Source organism: Haliotis rufescens, unplaced genomic scaffold (assembly GCF_023055435.1).
Source record: "Haliotis rufescens isolate VD_foot unplaced genomic scaffold, xgHalRufe1.0.p SCAF_9, whole genome shotgun sequence".
NCBI lineage: Eukaryota > Metazoa > Mollusca > Gastropoda > Lepetellida > Haliotidae > Haliotis > Haliotis rufescens.
Genome location: NW_025964383.1, coordinates 15,888,952 through 15,906,263, shown reverse-complemented (window position 1 = coordinate 15,906,263; position 17,312 = coordinate 15,888,952). Strand labels below are relative to the sequence as shown.

At 36.6% G+C, this 17,312-nt stretch overlaps 1 protein-coding gene across 5 annotated transcripts in view; it reads right to left on the bottom strand.

The window, feature by feature from the left end:
* The window catches only part of LOC124122016, a 48,841-nt gene extending 32,666 nt beyond the window's left edge, over positions 1 to 16,175 (bottom strand). For all 5 annotated transcript variants that reach the window (XM_048390957.1, XM_048390956.1, XM_048390951.1 and 2 more), the window contains exon 1: positions 16,042 to 16,175. The gene's annotated coding sequence lies outside the window, so the exon portion shown is untranslated. The remainder of the gene's footprint in view (positions 1 to 16,041) is intronic.
* Between the last annotated feature and the right edge of the window lie 1,137 nt (positions 16,176 to 17,312).

Below are 17,312 nucleotides of genomic sequence, written 5' to 3'. Positions count from 1 at the left end.
TATGCTTTATGTATGGTGTAGGTTTAAGCATTGTGTGTATACTTCATGTGTCATGTAGGTTTAAGCAGTATGTGTTATACTTCATGGATGGTGTAGGTGTATGCAGTATCTGTTATACTTCAAGTATGGTGTAGGTTTAAGCAGTATGTGTTATACTTTATGTATGTTGTAGGTTTAAGCAGTGTGTTATACTTCATGTATGGTGTAGGTTTAAGCATTGCGCATTTTACCTCATGGATGGTGAAAGTTTTAGCAGTATATGTATACTTCATGTATGGTGTAGGTTAAAGCAATGTGTGTTATAACTCATGTTTGGTGTAGGTTTAAGCAGTGTATGTATACTTCATGTATGGTGTAGGTTTAAGCAGGGCATGTTATAATTTATGTATGGTGTAGGTTTAAGTAGTATGTGTTATGCTTCATTCATGGTGTAGGTTTAAGCAGTGCATGTTATAATTTATGTATGGTGTAGGTTTAAGTAGTATGTGTTATACTTTATGTATGGTGTAGGTTTTATACTTTATGTATGGTATAGATTTAAGCAGTGTGTTATTTTACATGTATGGTGTAGGTTAAAGCAGTGTGTGTTATACTTCATGTATGGTGTAGGTTTAAGCAGTATGTGTTATACTTCATGTATGGTGTAGGTTTAAGTAGTATGTGTTATGCTTCATTCATGGTGTAGGTTTAAGCAGTGCATGTTATAATTTATATATGGTGCCGGTTTAAGCAGTATGTGTTATACTTCATGGATGTTGTAGGTTTAAGCAGTTTGTTATACTTTATGTATGGTGTAGGTTTAAGCAGTGTGTGTTATACTTCATGCATGATGTAGGTTTAAGCAGTGAGTGTTATACTTCATGTATGGTGTAGGTTTAAGCACTGTGTGTTATACTTTATGTATGGTGTAGGTTTAAGCATTGTGTGTATACTGCATGTGTCATGTAGCTTTAAGCAGTATGTGTTAAACTTCATTGATGGTGTAGGTGTAAGCAGTATGTGTTATACTTTATGTATGGTGTAGGTTTAAGGATTGTGTGTTGTACCTCGTGGATGGTGAAGGTTTAAGCAGTGTATTATACTTTATGTATGGTGTAGGTTTAGGCAGTATGTGTTTTACTTTATTTATGGTGTATGTTTAAGCAGTATGTGTTATACCTCATGTATGGTGTAGGTCTAAGCAGTGTATGTTATAATTTATGTATGGTGTAGTTTTAAGCAGTGTGTGTTATACTTCATGGATGGTGTAGGTTTAAGGAGTATGGGTTATACTTTTTGTATGGTGTAGGTTTAATTCTTCATGGATTGTGTAGGTTTAAGCACTGTGTGTTATAATTCATTGATGGTGTAGGTTCAAGCAGTATGTGTTATACTTCATGTATGGTGTAGGTTTAAGCACTATGTGTTATACTTTATGTATGGTGTAGGTTTAAGCAGTATGTGTTATACCTCATGTATGGTGTAGGTTTAAGCAGTATATGTTATACTTCTTGTATGGTGTAGGTTTAAGCAGTATGTGTTTTACTTTATGTATGGTGTAGGTTTAAACAGTACGACTTATACATCATGTATGGTGTAGGTTTAAGCATTATGTGTTATACTTCATGTATTGTGACGGTTTAAGCAGTCAGTGTTATACTTCATGTATGGCGTAGGTTTAAGCAGTATGTGTTATACTTCATGTAAGGTGTAGCTTTAAGCAGTATGTGTTATACTTCGTTTAAGGTGTAGGTTTAAGCAGTATGTGTTATACCTCATGCATGGTGCCGGTTGAAGCAGTGAGTGTTATACTACATGGATGGTGTAGGTTTAAGCAGTATTTGTTATACTTCATGTATGGTGTAGGTTTAAGCACTGTCTGTTATAATTCATGTATGGTGTAGGTTTAAGCAGTATGTGTTATAGTTCATGGATGGTGTAGGTTTAAGCAGTGTGTGTTATACTTCATGTATAATGTAGGTTTAAGCAGTATGTGTTATACTTCATGTATGGTGTAGGTTTAAGTAGTATGTGTTATGCTTCATTCATGGTGTAGGTTTAAGCAGTGCATGTTGTAATTTATGTATGGTGCCGGTTTAAGCAATGTGTGTTATACTTCATGGATGTTGTAGGTTTAAGCAGTGTGTGTTATACTACATATATGGTGTAGGTTTAAGCACTGTGTGTTTTACTTCATGTATGGTGTAGGTTTAAGCATTGTGTTATACTTCATGTATGGTGCAGGTGTAAACAGTATGTGTTATGCTTTATGTATGGTGTAGGTTTAAGCATTGTGTGTATACTTCATGTGTCATGTAGGTTTAAGCAGTATGTGTTATACTTCATGGATGGTGTAGGTGTAACAGTATGTGTTATACTTCATGTATGGTGTAGATTTAAGTGGTATGTGTTATACTTTATGTATGTTGTAGGTTTAAGCAGTGTGTTATACTTCATGTATGGTTTAGATTTAAGCATTGCGTATTTTACCTCATGGATGGTGAAGGTTTTAGCAGTGTATGTATACTTCATGTATGGTGTAGGTTAAAGCAATATGTGTTATAACTCATGTATGGTGTAGGTTTAAACAGTGTATGTATACTTCATGTATGGTGTAGGCTTAAGCAGTGCATGTGATAATTTATGTATGGTGTAGGTTTAAGTAGTATGTGTTATACTTTATGTATGGTGTAGGTTTTATACTTTATGTATGGTATAGGTTTAAGCAGTGTGTTATACTACATGTATGGTGAAGGTTTAAGCATTGTGTGTATACTTCATGTGTCATGTAGGTTTAAGCAGTATGTGTTATACTACATGTATGGTGTAGGTTTAAGTAGTATGTGTTATGCTTCATTCATGGTGTAGGTTTAAGCAGTGCATGTTATAATTTATGTATGGTGCCGGTTTAAGCAGTGTGTGTTATACTTCATGGATGTTGTAGGTTGAGCAGTGTGTTATACTTTATGTATGGTGTAGGTTTAAGCAGTGAGTGTTATACTTCATGTATGGTGTAGGTTTAAGGAGTGTGTTACACTTTATGTATGGTGTAGGTTTAAGCATTGTGTGTATACTGCATGTGTCATGTAGGTTTAAGCAGTATGTGTTATACTTCATTGATGGTGTAGGTTTAAGGATTGTGTGTTGTACCTCGTGGATGGTGAAGGTTTAAGCAGTGTATGTATACTGCATGTATGGTGTAGGTTTAATCAGTATGTGTTTTACTTCATGTATAATGTAGGTTTAAGCAGTGTGTTATACTTTATGTATGGTGTAGGTTTAGGCAGTATGTGTTTTACTTTATTTATGGTGTATGTTTAAGCAGTATGTGTTATACTTCATGAATGGTGTAGGTTTAAGCAGTGTGTGTTATACTACATGTATGGTGTAGGTTTAAGCACTGTGTGTTTTACTTCATGTATGGTGTAGGTTAAAGCGGTATGTGTTATGCTTTAAGTATGGTGTAGGTTTAAGTATTCTGTGTATACTTCATGTGTAGTGTAGGTTTAAGCAGTGTGTGTTATACTTGATGTCTGATGTAGGTTTAAGCAGTGAGTGTTATACTTCATGTATGGTGTAACTTTAAGCATTGTGTGTATACTGCATGTGTCATGTAGGTTTAAGCAGTATGTGTTATACTTCATTGATGGTGTAGGTGTAAGTAGTATGTGTTATACTTCATGTATGGTGGAGGTTTAAGCAGTATGTGTTATACTTTATGTATGGTGTAGGTTTTATACTTTATGTATGGTGTAGGTTTAAGCAGTGTGTGTTATACTTCATGGATGGTGTAGGTTTAAGCAGTGTGTGTTATACTACATGTAAGGTGTAGGTTTAAGCACTGTGTGTTATACTTCATGGATGGTGTAGGTTTAAGCGGTATGTGTTATGCTTTATGTATGGTGTAGGTTTAAGTATTCTGTGTATACTTCATGTGTAGTGTAGGTTTAAGCAGTGTGTGTTATACTTGATGTCTGATGTAGGTTTAACCAATGAGTGTAATACTTCATGTATGGTGTAACTTTAAGCATTGTGTGTATACTGCATGTGTCATGTAGGTTTAAGCAGTATGTGTTATACTTCATTGATGGTGTAGGTGTAAGTAGTATGTGTTATACTTTATGTATGGTGTAGGTTTTATACTTTATGTATGGTGTAGGTTTAAGCAGTGTGTGTTATACTTCATGGATGGTGTAGGTTTAAGCAGTGTGTGTTATACTACATGTATGGTGTAGGTTTAAGCACTGTGTGTTTTATTTCATCTATGGTGTAGGTTTAAGTAGTATGTGTTATACTTCATGAATGGTGTAGGTTTAAGCACTATGTGTTATACTTCATGTCTGATGTAGATTTAAGCAGTGAGTGTTATACTTCATGTATGGTGTAGGTTAAAGCGGTATGTGTTATGCTTTATGTATGGTGTAGGTTTAAGTATTCTGTGTATACATACTTCATGTGTAGTGTAGGTTTAAGCAGTGTGTGTTATACTTCATGTCTGATGTAGGTTTAAGCATTGTGTGTATACTTCATGTGTCATGTAGGTTTAAGCAGTATGTGTTGTACTTCATGGATGGTGTAGGTGTAAGCAGTATGTGTTATACTTCATGTCTGATGTAGGTTTAAGCAGTGAGTGTTATACTTCATACATGATGTAGGATTAAGCAGTATGTGTTATACTTTATGTATGGTGTATGTTTAAGCAGTGAGTGTTATACTTCATGTATGATGTAGGTTTAAGCAGTATGTGTTATACTTCATGTATGATGTAGGTTTAAGCAGTATGTGTTATACTTCATGTATGGTGTAGGTTTTAGCAGTGTGTTATACTTCATGTATGGTGTAGGTTTAAGCAGTATGTGCTATACTTTATGTATGGTGTAGGTTTAAGCAGTATGTGTTATACTTTATGTATGGTGTAGGTTTAAGCAGTATGTGTTACAATTCATGAATGGTGTAGGTTTAAACTGTATGGGTTATACTTTATGTATAGTGTAGTTTTAAGTAGTATGGGTTATACTTTATGTATGGTGTAGGTTAAATACTTCATGGATTGTGTAGGTTGAAGCACTGTGTGTTATAATTCATTGATGGTGTAGGTGCAAGCAGTGTGTGTTATACTTTATGTATGGTGTAGTTTTAAGCAGTATGTGTTATATTTTATGTATTGTGGAGGTTTAAGCAGTATGTGTTATACTTCATGTATGTTGTAGGTTTAAGTAGTATGGGTTATACTTTATGTATGGTGTTGGTTTAATTCTTCATGGATTGTGTAGGTTTAAGCACTGTGTGTTATTATTCATTCATGGTGTAGGTTCAAGCAGTATGTGTAATACTTCATGTATGGTGTAGGTTTAAGCACTGTGTGTTATACTTTTTGTATGGTGTAGGTTTAAGCAGTATGTGTTATACCTCATGTATGGTGTAGGTTTAGGCAGTATATGTTATACTTCTTGTATGGTGTAGGTTTAAGCAGTATGTGTTTTACCTCATGTATTGTGACGGTTTAAGCAGTGAGTGTTATACTTCATGTATGGCGTAGGTTTAAGCAGTATGTGTTATACTTCATGGATGGTGTAGGTTTAAGCAGTGTGTGTTATACTTTATGTATGGTGTAGGTTTAAGCAGTATGTGTTATATTTTATGTATGGTGTAGGTTTAAGCAGTATGTGTTCTACTTCATGTATGGTGTAGGTTTAAGCACTGTGTGTTATAATTCATGTATGGTGTAGGTTTAAGCAGTATGTGTTATAGTTCATGGATGGTGTAGGTTTAAGCAGTGTGTGTTATACTTCATGTATGGTGTAGGTTTAAGCAGTATGTGTTATACTTCATGTATGGTGTAGGTTTAAGTAGTATGTGTTATGCTTCATTCATGGTGTAGGTTTAAGCAGTGCATGTTATAATTTATGTATGGTGCCGGTTTAAACAATGTGTGTTATACTTCATGGATGTTGTAGGTTTAAGCAGTGTGTGTTATACTACATGTATGGTGTAGGTTTAAGCACTGTGTGTTTTACTTCATGTATGGTGTAGGTTTAAGCATTGTGTTATACTTCATGTATGGTGTAGTTGTAAACAGTATGTGTTATGCTTTATGTATGGTGTAGGTTTAAGCATTGTGTGTATACTTCATGTGTCATGTAGGTTTAAGCAGTATGTGTTGTACTTCATGGATGGTGTAGGTGCAAGCAGTATGTGTTATACTTCATGTATGGTGTAGGTTTAAGTAGTATGTGTTATACTTTATGTATGTTGTAGGTTAAAGCAGTGTGTTATACTTCATGTATGGTTTAGATTAAAGCATTGCGTATTTTACCTCATGGATGGTGAAGGTTTTAGCAGTGTATGTATACTTCATGTATGGTGTAGGCTTAAGCAGGGCATGTTATAATTAATGTATGGTGTAGGTTTAAGTAGTATGTGTTATGCTTCATTCATGGTGTAGGTTTAAGCAGTGCATGTTATAATTTATGTATGGTGTAGGTTTAAGTAGTATGTGTTATACTTTATGTATGGTGTAGGTTTTATACTTTATGTATGGTATAGGTTTAAGCAGTGTGTTATACTTCTTGTGTCATGTAGGTTTAAGCATTGTGTGTATACTTCATGTGTCATGTAGGTTTAAGCAGTGTGTGTTATACTTCATGTATGGTGTAGGTTTAAGCAGTATGTGTTATAGTTCATGGATGGTGTAGGTTTAAGCAGTGTGTGTTATACTTCATGTATGGTGTAGGTTTAAGCAGTATGTGTTATAGTTCATGGATGGTGTAGGTTTAAGCAGTGTGTGTTATACTTCATGTATGGTGTAGGTTTAAGCAGTATGTGTTATACTTCATGTATGGTGTAGGTTTAAGTAGTATGTGTTATAGTTCATGGATGGTGTAGGTTTAAGCAGTGTGTGTTATACTTCATGTATGGTGTAGGTTTAAGCAGTATGTGTTATACTTCATGTATGGTGTAGGTTTAAGTAGTATGTGTTATAGTTCATGGATGGTGTAGGTTTAAGCAGTGTGTGTTATACTTCATGTATGGTGTAGGTTTAAGTAGTATGTGTTATAGTTCATGTATGGTGTAGGTTTAAGCAGTATGTGTTATACTTCATGTATGGTGTAGGTTTAAGCAGTGTGTGTTATACTTCATGTATGGTGTAGGTTTAAGCAGTATGTGTTATAGTTCATGGATGGTGTAGGTTTAAGCAGTGTGTGTTATACTTTATGTATGGTGTAGGTTTAAGCAGTGAGTGTTATACTTCATGTATGGTGTAGGTTTAAGCAGTGTGTTATACTTTATGTATGGTGTAGGTTTAAGCATTGTGTGTATACTGCATGTGTCATGTAGGTTTAAGCAGTATGTGTTATACTTCATTGATGGTGTAGGTTTAAGGATTGTGTGTTGTACCTCGTGGATGGTGAAGGTTTAAGCAGTGTATGTATACTGCATGTATGGTGTAGGTTTAATCAGTATGTGTTTTACTTCATGTATAATGTAGGTTTAAGCAGTGTGTTATACTTTATGTATGGTGTAGGTTTAGGCAGTATGTGTTTTACTTTATTTATGGTGTATGTTTAAGCAGTATGTGTTATACCTCATGTATGGTGTAGGTTTAAGCAGTGTATGTTATAGTTTATATACGGTGTAGGTTTAAGCAGTGTGTGTTATACTTCATGGATGGTGTAGGTTTAAGCAGTTTGTGTTATACTACATGTATGGTGTAGGTTTAAGCACTGTGTGTTATACTTCATGTATGGTGTAGGTTAAAGCGGTATGTGTTATGCTTTATGTATGGTGTAGGTTTAAGTATTCTGTGTATACTTCATGTGTAGTGTAGGTTTAAGCAGTGAGTGTTATACTTGATGTCTGATGTAGGTTTAAGCAGTGAGTGTAATACTTCATGTATGGTGTAACTATAAGCATTGTGTGTATACTGCATGTGTCATGTAGGTTTAAGCAGTATGTGTTATACTTCATTGATGGTGTATGTGTAAGTAGTATGTGTTATACTTCATGTATGGTGGAGGTTTAAGCAGTATGTGTTATACTTTATGTATGGTGTAGCTTTATACTTTATGTATGGTGTAGGTTTAAGCAGTTTGTGTTATACTTCATGGATGGTGTAGGTTTAAGCAGTGTGTGTTATACTACATGTATGGTGTAGGTTTAAGCACTGTGTGTTTTACTTCATGTATGGTGTAGGTTTAAGCAGTATGTGTTATACTTCCTGTCTGATGTAGATTTAAGCAGTGAGTGTTATACTTCATTCATGGTGTAGGTTTAAGCATTGTGTGTATACGCATGTGTCATTTAGGTTTATGCAGTATGTGTTATACTTCATTGATGGTGTAGGTGTAAGCAGTATGTGTTATACTTCCTGTCTGATGTAGATTTAAGCAATGAGTGTTATACTTCATTCATGGTGTAGGTTTAAGCATTGTGTGTATACGCATGTGTCATTTAGGTTTATGCAGTATGTGTTATACTTCATTGATGGTGTAGGTGTAAGCAGTATGTGTTATACTTCATGTATGGTGTAGGTTTAAGCATTGTGTGTATACTGCATGTGTCATGTAGGTTTAAGCAGTATGTGTTATACTTCATTGATGGTGTAGGTGTAAGCAGTATGTGTTATACTTCATGTATGGTGTAGGTTTAAGGATTGTGTGTTGTACCTCATGGATGGTGAAGGTTTTAGCAGTGTATGTATACTTCATGTATGGTGTAGGTTAAAGCAGTATGTGTTATAACTCATGTATGGTGTAGGTTTAAGCAGTGTATGTATACTTCATGTATGGTGTAGGTTTAAGCAGGGCATGTTATAATGTGTGTATGGTGTAGGTTTAAGTAGTATGTGTTATGCTTCATTGATGGTGTAGGTTTAAGCAGTGCATGTTATAATTTATGTATGGTGTAGGTTTAAGCAGTGTGTGTTATACTCCATGGATGTTGTAGGTTTAAGCAGTGTGTGTTATACTACATGTATGGTGTAGGTTTAAGCATTGTGTTATACTTCATGTATGGTGTAGGTGTAAACAGTATGTGTTATGCTTTATGTATGGTGTATGTTTAAGCATTGTGTGTATACTTCATGTGTCATGTAGGTTTAAGCAGTATGTGTTATACTTCATGGATGGTGTAGGTGTAAGCAGTATGTGTTATACTTCATGTATGGTCTAGGTTTAAGCAGTATGTGTTATACTTTATGTATGGTTTAGGTTTAAGCAGTGTGTTATACTTCATGTATGGTCTAGGTTTAAGCATGTGTGTTGTACCTCATGGATGGTGAAAGTTTTAGCAGTGTATGTATACTTCATGTATAATGTAGGTTTAAGCAGTGTGTGTTTTACTTCATGTATAATGTAGGTTTAAGCAGTGTGTTATACTTCATGTATGGTGTAGGTCCTCGTTAATAATACAGCTATATGACGACGGACTGTAACTAATCGAGTCCGGACAGGACAACCCAGTGATTGACACCATGAGCATCGATCTACGCAGTTGGAATACGATGACATGCATAAACCAAGTCAGTGAGCCTGACCAGCCGATCAGCAGGTGCACAGTGATACTTATAGTACAATAGCAAATAGTAAATAGTAATAGTAAACGTGCACGTTATCTTTGCTGACTTGTTTCAAGTTTCTCGCTTGTTGCAATTCCTGAGTTATAGTATTTCACAAGGCTGAAGCAATGAAAACACAACGATTAGGAAAGGTGAAACACAAGACGAAAACCTATATCCACGTGTCCTCTTGTCACGTTGCATACAAAATGCGATTTTTTAATATTCTCTTAACTGACACCCAAGGTGCGCAGACGGTCCAACCTTAAACTGATTGCGCAAGTAGTATGCCAGAACATTTAAAATCAGGTGTTTTATTCTGCACGTTATTTATTCTTCAATTGTTAGTAAAGGCACGGGAGTATCATACTTATAGATTCGCGGTACAACGGATGTCGGTGTGCTACAGATTGAGGCTTATCTCGTTATTACACCTAATGCCTTGTAGCATTAAATTGTTTGTTAGATTTTAATGTTGCAATAGTTAAGTAGATAATAACACAAAGTGTGGTGAATGAAGTAAGTTTGAGCTGATCTCGATCTCGGGTACAGCGACATATGACAGAACGTTGTGAAATTAAGTATTATTTCCCTACCTTGTTGAATACTTACAAACTTACCTAATAATATGTGTGACAATGTGCTACATTATGTTACCTATACCTATACCTATACCTATACATTCAGATAAATTAAATTTAGGGTATATTATGTATTACATTACATATCATTGAATAACTGAGCATCAATAGTGTAAGATTATGTATAAATGTATTGTACCATCCAATGCGTTAATAAATAGTCTCAATCTGAAACGATCACAATATTAAAGTACTTAGATAATACAAGATACAAGTAAAAACCCGGAGAAGCATACGTCCTTGGTCATGGTCTATATTTCTGTTTACCTCCCTCGATATGTTCTCAAACCTTAAAGGGGCGGTGGAGTAACCTATAGCTAGTGGTTAAAGCGTTCGCTCGTCACCCCGAAGACCCGGGTTCGATTACCCACATGGGTACAATGTGTGAAGTCCATTTCTGGTATCCCACGTCGTGATATTGCTGGATTATTGCTAAAAGTTGCGTAAAACAAAACTCACTCACTCATTCACTCGCAAAACGATTAATAAAATACTCGGTCAGGCTGAGTGAGTGACACCAGAAATGTGCTTCAAACATTATACCCTTGTTGAGTAATCGAACCCGTTTCTTCGGCATGACAAGCGAGCGTTTTCATCACGGGGAGTATAGTAATATTCCTCATAATTACCTTTACACAAATGTTTTGTGTGAACTAATCAGGTCTAAGTCTAATAAACGGGGAGTATAGTAATATTCCTCATAATTACCTTTACACATATGTCTTGTGTGAACTAATCAGGTCTAAGTCTAATAAACGGGGAGTCTAGTAATATTCCTCATAATTACCTTTACACAAATGTCTTGTGTGAACTAATCAGGTCTAAGTCTAATAAACGGGGTGTATAAATAACTTTTGTTTTTTTCAGAGTTGACTTTCCGCGAAGTAGTTGTTTCACATGTACAGTTCCAAAGTTTAAACGCATCAGAAACATTTGTTCGTCAGTGTTCATGAAGGGAAACCGTCAATGAAGGAAACAACAACTCACCCAATTTCCTGACTTTCAATGACAGGAAATGCACATCGAAAGATATATCGCATTTCTATTTAGATCAAAGTATGGAAGCGTATTGGTGCTACATGTACATGTTGGTAATACTTACATTTATTACCCACGTGGTGAAGATACAAGTGGTAAAATACTAAATCCGAACAAGGTTGACCTCGTTTTATTCGTTTTGATTCGTTAACCGTGACCTCTGTGACACCGGGACTATTTTTTTCATTCATAAAAAATCACGAGACGTCATTCATATTGCAACTACAAGGCAGAACTGAAGCAATCTCATTAAAGCGAGAGATATTTACAAACACTTTATTAAACCAAACAAGATAGTCACACGCATCAAATGCGGTTTGCAATTAATAGTAGTTATGCATAGAGCTTCTACAGACATTATATAATCGAGCTTTATCCATTTACAATGTACGATCTTCTATCGAGGGTTCCCATGAGCGTGACGCACCCGATCCGCGACCACTTTCGAAACTCTCAATTTGATTTAACGTAAAAAGATAAGCGTGGTGACATGAAGTCAATTTATACTTGCCTGGACAGATATCTAGACTTAATTGGGATGCTCCGGTTGTGCCATCAGTGTCCCCTTCGAAGCGTATTTTGTGGCACTGTTTTGGGATTTGTTTGTTCGCGATTGCACGACCAGATCACTAAAAGTGAACATTTCCGATATAAATCATTCGAAAACTCTGTAGAAGTGTGTCTGACATCTGATTATGTGGCCCAAAACATGCCAAATGTGAACAATAACATTCCTTATCTCTAGCGTAAAACGCCGTGAGTAGATCACGGTTGTCTTTTCTTATTTCGGTGGTTACCTTGCCCTTCGTTCGAAGCTGTCACTGACATGCAAGCAGACTTGAGTTTGATGATTTTCACGTCTGCAGTATAGGGTGGTACAGTTAGCATGAATGTCTTTGGCGAACACTCTGATTTCCCTCTTCCAAAATGGTACGAACAGGATATAAATTCAGCTGATTGATCAAGGAAAACGAACCATTTTGATTGCACATACGGGACATTAGCAGTCAAGTGACCGACTGCATACTAACAACAATGCGCTTGAATTACCATAAGTTGTAGAAATTCTTCAAAAAGGATCTTAAGCGTAGGAGCTGTCGTGTTTGCAAACACAACAGCAAGAGCATTTTGTTAATGCGAATGCATAGAAATATCAACAATGCCCATATTTGGGCATATATCAATATTCATGCGCAACCAGATTTTGCAACCGGTTTAAGTTTGGTCTGTCAACGAACGAAAGTTGTTATGTATTTACACTTAAATATATATTTAACGTGGGTAATAAATGAAATACCACACACATTCTCGTTGGATACCATTTTTACGAAACTCGTGAACTTTCTATGGTATTTGACCTCGCTTTCGCACTCGTTTCGTAAAAATGGTATCTAACGAGAATGAGTGTAGTATTCTCTATGCACGTAGGCCATACTTACAGGTACGTTGTTGATAATCATATCTACGTAGATGATACTACTCACATCTACGTAGATGATACTACTCACATCTACGTAGTTATGATATACGTACAGTAAACTACGGTTATAACGAACTCAAAGGGACCACTAATTTTAGTTGGTTATAACCGTAGTTCGTTATAAGCATATATACAGAATAATACATCAGTTAGTCCGGACAAAAAAGTAAGTTCGTTATAAGCGTGTTCGTTATAAGCGTAGTTTACTGTATATGATATTGAAATCGTGCGCATCGTTACTCAGACAGTGATATTGTCTTGTGAAGTTAGGACCCTAGTTTCATATAGTTTATACAAACGTTTTTATTTTAAATAAAGGTTCTTAATTTCTGTTAATTTACTTAAATGTTTGAGAGCTTGTAGCTCGTATATTTCCATTTCGTCTTTTACACATTTTATGACATACTGAGATAATTTCAAATTGTCAAAATAAAAAAACACACAAAGAAATTCATTATAAAAATTGCAGAATTGTGCCTCAGTGCTTCATGTGTATCAGTTTGATTATCACTCCTTCATTTGTTACGAAAGTCGATAGTTCGATGTTAGATGATACTTTTGTCTACGTAGATTATAATATCATATACGTAGATGAAAGTATCGTAGGTTCGTAGATGTTACTTATATATTTTGGGAATGTGGCCCTAATACGCTTCCATATAAAAGTGTAAGTATAAAAAATGCCTTTGTTTTGAACAAAGGCATATGAGTGCAATGGAAGTGGGTGTTATCGAGTCACATTTCCGTAATGGTATAGAAACACACAATTTTGTTTAACCGACCACCTGACATTTACACAACTCAAAACAAGATAAGGATCACCCTATTGTTTCATATTATAATAGTTAATCTGATTAACTATAGTAATATCACAGAACCGGGTGGTCCTTTGCGGGTTTTTGTCGGTAGTATATTTATTTTAGATTGTCCTTAAACTATCTGGAGCAACCCAGAATAATAAATAGGTCGTAAATTTAACCGACAGTGAGCAAGTGAATTGTCTAAAGTGTTGTGGTTGTTCTCAGCCCATGCTATCTTGAAGCTCTTAATGTGCCTGTGCATGTGCATGTATCTGTGATGGGTGTCACCGATGGGGTATGCAGGATACGCTCACCTTATCTCGAACACCTGGCATCATCACTATTTAATTGTCATGCATAAATACGTGCTCATGATACGAGGGCTGGTCACATAGTTCTAAGCCTTACTAACTTTCAGCTATGGGCCATAAGAAAGTGAACAAGTCAATGTAGTACATTGTTTGAGTAGTTAATTACAAGCGAATTTTGGTCTTTTGGGGCCATTTGTATATTAGTGACAGGCAGTTGAATATGATAGGGGTCCAAATGGACACAGAAATGGAAAAGAACGAGTACCGAGCAGTCATCAAGTTTTTGATACTGAGAAAAATACTGCACACGGAAATCATGACCGCATGTCACAAGTGTATGGGGATACGTGCCCTAGCTATTCCACTGTTAAACGTAGTGCAGCTATGTTTAAGGCTGGGAGAACAAGCCTTGATGATGTCCCTAGGTCTAGACGTCCCTCAGCTTCCATCAATGAAGAATCAAACAAGGAGACTGAATTACCATTGCTGAACTTGAGGAAGGCACAGGTCTAAGTCTTGATCCATCGAAACTATTACTCATGAACAGTTCCTGATAAATAAGATATCTGCTCGTTGGGTGACAAAGTTTCTAAATTCTGATCTTAAGGAAAATAGAACTGACATTGCCAGAGAAAATTTGGAGCTAACTGCGGAGGATTTCGTCAAATTCAAAACGAGATTAGTAACGGGTGTTGAAACATGGGTCTACCACTATGATCCCGTGTCTTCAAGATCAGTGAAGAATGTTATGGCCACTGTATTCTGGGATGCAAAGGGTGTGATTCTTGTTGATTACTTAGAAAGTCAAAAGACGACTACCAGTGCCTACTATACTGATTTACTTCATCGTCTGAGAGATTATATCAAAGGAAATCGGCGAGAAATGCTGACTGCTGGAGTTCTACTACTTCATGCCTCTTCTCACACCTCTCGACTTTCAAAGGCTGCTGTTGCAACAATGTTGGTTTAAAGAGCTTCCTCACCCCCGTACTCGCCAGACCTGGCACCAAGTGATTTCCAAAGCTGCCGTGAATGGGTATTTCAGGTTGACTTCAGAAACCTTCTTCCTGACTGGAATTGAAAATCTTCACTGTCGATATGAGAAGTGTACTGAAAAGCAGTATGTTGGAATAATAAAAACACTTTCACAATTGTTGGTTTTGTTTGTTAGGCTGAGAACTTTTTGACCAGCCCCTGTACAGTCGCTCTTATGGGTTTTGTCGCTTTTATTTCAGAAAATATAAAACGTCAATGTCAGAGATTAACCTTGATTATTCGTTAATTCCATTTGGTCTAAAGGGCACAATTTATTTTGAAAATTATTTGTATGGACCACTTGAAATCAGTGATGACACCATGTGTTCGCGAAGAGGGTGAGGTTATCCTGCACTACCGTAAGCACCCGCAATTCACATAATTTGTATAAAAGGTAAGTACACAGGAGTACCCCTGCCATACGACTGCGGCCTGTAAACAACACAGAAAATCCAGTGATCGATAAACCAGAAAATCCTGTGGCACGATAGTGCTGATTTTGTTGATACTAATAAAAACGATATGTTAATAAGAGGCGAATTACCTCTGAAATATGTCATGTTTACTCATATATTTCTAGTTTATGGTTAAGGTGTTTTTTCACATTTAAATAAAGTTCTCAAATTACATGTAATTGATCCTATTCAGTTGATATGAAGGGGGTATTTCTATATCACCATGGGAATTCCGGTTCTGAATAGGTCGCGGAACAATACTAGGTCACGGCAACCCATGCTGGTAGGAGGTGAGGTGAAATGGGGTTTAAAGTCGCGTCCAAGATTACTGCACTTATATAGCGACGTGCATGTACGTGTGTGTGTTTGTGTGGCTGCTTGTACTAGTCCGGATTGATGCCGATTTATAGTGCTAGCTCACTGAGATACCATGCCGCAGTTTTAACATGAATACCCCACTCAGACACAGTATACTCCGAGCCGACCAGTCCTTGTTTTAGCCCCTTAATGCCGAGCGCCAGACAAGGTAACAACAAGTACAATCTTTTAACGTCTTTTGGTATGACGCGGTCGGGGATCGAACCCCGGACCTTCCGCTCTCCGGGCGGACGCTCTACCACTAGACCACGGAGGCGGTCATGCTGGTAGGAAGATCCAACAGATATGGATGTCATAACAGACAATACGTGTGTAATTGGAATTTAAGCAGGCACTCGTTCGTTCATACACTAATAAACAGTACTTACTGGCGTCCAAGGAATGTGTTGGAGAAAGCACAATGCGTTATAAACGAATACTACACTACCACTGTTTACAGGGAAGTGATCCTTTCGTTTTCATGTGGGGAGCCCATCCCAAGCTGGTATGACGAAGCTGTATATTATTAATGAACAAGCTTAACTGTGTTAACTATAGTCAGTTTCGCGTTATCCATGAGTCACGACACAGCTGGGACAGACATTTGATATTCAGGGAAGGATGTGTGGGTGTGTGTGTGTGTGTGGGGGGGGGGGGGGAGGTTTACAAAACACCTTACAACTATGGTCTAAAGCATAATTATTTGTTAGGAGAAGTTACTAATGTACTTAATCATTTATTCCCATGATGAACGCACTAAGGATTGTCTCTGAAACGTTGACCAACGAGCACAACCACCATAAGCGAGAACATAGGATTCGAAACCCACCATTGTATGTTTCTGTCACTCCTCATGGACGCAAATCATCAACTTGCGCAACTGGGATTACGGGGCCACCCTGCCAAACATATCTAGTAAAGGCACTTTGTGTTTATCGGAATGTCTTCAACAAAGAAACAATATTTCAGACGCACAAGCTGTCAGTCTCACCATACTATATATTTACCATCTGAAACAAACTATACCTTGTTCAGTCAAAAGCGACGATCGCGACAAACTCCAACAGACCGTATATTCTGCAGTGCAGTGTTTGAATCGTCAACACGCAAGTCGTCAATGGGAACAAAAGAACTTCTTGAGTAATGACGAGAAACTTGATGTCGCTGCAAGGGTTTACAGCCATGCTCTGACTCACAACGACAGGCGATACCCTTATTTCAACCTGTACAATAAGAATAGGTTACAAGCGATCCTCGGCAATGTATTACTATGGTAATTTGATCATAGCCGTGATTAAAAATGAAACATGCAACGAGTGTTGCACGTCTTGGAAACTCGCTGTTTTACAGTCTTGATCATGGAGAGGGAGATAATCCTGCACCATGACCGTGGAATGTATTTAGATAAAAATTAGAAACGCATACAAAAGCAAGTCTAGCCATCTCAAGCTTACTCTATTCCACTATGAAATCAGCATTTTTATTTTATTTTTAGAGTCAAGAAAGATATTGTGTCATATAAGATTTCAGAGACTAAATGTATTTTTTTAATTTTTAGAGTCAAGAATGATATTGTGTCATATAAAGTTTCAGAGACTAAATGTTTGTTTTTTATTTATAGAGTCAAGAATTATATTGTGTAATATAAGATTTCAGAGAC